General features: G+C 31.0%; 1 non-coding gene across 1 annotated transcript; it reads left to right on the plus strand.

Annotated features, from left to right (window-relative positions):
* The first annotated feature begins 1,666 nt into the window (after positions 1 to 1,666).
* TRNAL-UAA (transfer RNA leucine (anticodon UAA)) lies at positions 1,667 to 1,750 on the plus strand. The gene has a single exon. It is a non-coding gene; the product is annotated as a tRNA-Leu (tRNA).
* Positions 1,751 to 2,304: the final 554 nt, after the last annotated feature.

Consider the following 2,304-nt stretch of genomic DNA (forward strand, 5'->3'; position numbering starts at 1 on the left):
TTTTTTATTAAAGTACAAATTAAAATTTGACAATACTCTTTGTTGAACAATGCCACGTGGTAAATATTTGACCGAAGAGGAGAAGGGTAAAATTTTTACGTTTAAGGAAGATACAATTAGTGTACAGGAAATTGCCCATAGGCTAGGGTGCTTACATAAAGTCATTTTGATTTTCTTAAATAATTCTGTTAATTATGGTAATAATAAAAAGGATGGTTCAAAGAAAAAATTCAGTCCCCGCACCGAACGAGCAATTGTAAAAGCAGCCAGTAACAGCCAAAACAGCCGTAACCAAATTAAGAAGGAACTCAACTTAAATATTTCTCGGTGGACAGTACGTCGAGTTTTGAAAAGTAATCCTAACATGGTGAGGCAGAAATTAAAATCTGCACCAAAACTTCTACCACGGCATAATGTTGCGAGGCTTGAATACGCTCGAGCGAACATGTATCGCGACTGGAAAAGCGTGAGTTAACCTTAGATGTCAAAATCTTTTTACACCAATTTGCTTAAACTTTTATCATTGATAATAAGGTTATATTTTCGGATGAAAAAAAGTTTAATCTTGATGGTCTGGATGGCTATAATTCATATTGGCGAGATCTCCGAAAAGAGCAACAATACTTTTCAAAGAGAAATTTTGGCGGACGAAGTGTTATGGTTTGCGGTGCCTTTTGCATTGACGGCATGTTGTAATTGGCTTTTCCATCGAAAAAAAAGGGTAGTGATGAGTACACCACAATTTTATCAGACAATTTGTTACCTTTTATAAGACTTTTATAGGACAACGCTGTTGTACATACCAATCGGAAAACAGTATCATGGCTGGAAAGAAACAAAATTAATGTTATTAAATGGCCAGCATGACCACCAGACCAAAACCCGATGGAAAATATTTGAGCCATTATTGTTCGAAAAGTTTATGTCGAAAATCGACAGTATGAAAATATTTTAGAAACAAAAAACGCAATACTAAAAGCATGTAATGAAATTAGCTAACGAATTCTTCAAAAACACATCGAAAGCATGTCAGATAGAATTTTCCAACTTATAACAAAACAAGGAGGCCCTACAAGATATTAAAATCGTGTATATATTTGACATTTATTCACATGGTGCTATAGTTATGCAACGATGAAAAAATTAATTTTCATGTTATATTTTCATATATATGTAGTAAAATAATATCAACAAATTTTTACTAAAGTTCATCGTTCACTATACCCTTCAATTTCATATAGATGATTTTTATGTATTGTTATTCCAAAGTTAGAATCTTCTAAAATTGTAAGTGGTGCTATAGTTCTGCACCGCAGTGTATAACATACGGTCACTAACTTAAATAACCTTTATATGCAACAAAATTTCTATACATTTAAAATATAGTTATTATTTATGAATATTATTATTTGATTAATATTATGGAAAATAAATAATACTTAATTATTAATGAAATAGTAGTCAACCACGATATTTTAAAGAGATTAATTACACAACATAAAAAAGTTTATAAATGTACAGAATTGTACAAATGTAGGAAAGGAAAATTTTTTACGTAATATATATACTTTATTACGTTTGATATTTAAATATATAAATAATAAAGGTATTTCGTCATTGTTGAACTGTACTGGATATAACATTACAAGAAATCTGTCACCAACAAGCCAGGTTGGCCGAGCGGTCTAAGGCGCCAGATTTAAGCTCTGGTTCCCGGTTGGGAGCGTGGGTTCGAACCCCACACCTGGCAAAAACATTTTTTTTTCCTGAATTCCGTATATATTGTACACACAAATAATATCTAACACTCCTCTTAAGTATTATAATATTAAAAGATAGTACAATGTTTTACTTGGCGAAAATTGTAAAAAATTGTACTTTTGTCGTATAAATGATATAATATACATTGTCCACATTTTACATTACATATATATTATATTGTATAATATATTGTGTATTATACATTATGTATTATACATTATTTATTATGCATTACATATTATACATTACACATTATACATCACACATTATGCGCTATACATTGTACATTACTGTATACAGTATTCACTCCATAAATGTTACTCTTGCCGGTCTTGATTGTAACATTTACGGTAGAGGTCCTACATTTTTTGTAGTGTGCTGAACGTAGAAAGATTCAGCGATTCAAAAGACAAGGAGGGATAGAATTTTGAGCGTTCGGCAAACATGAAAGACTCGTGCGTGTTCTGTCTTTTAAATTTAAAAATTAAAATTCTTTATTTTTGGTTTTTCGTCAATGGAACTTTTACCATCGTATTTGTCTCG

The sequence above is a fragment of the Megachile rotundata genome, chromosome 9, assembly GCF_050947335.1.
Source record: "Megachile rotundata isolate GNS110a chromosome 9, iyMegRotu1, whole genome shotgun sequence".
Lineage (NCBI taxonomy): Eukaryota > Metazoa > Arthropoda > Insecta > Hymenoptera > Megachilidae > Megachile > Megachile rotundata.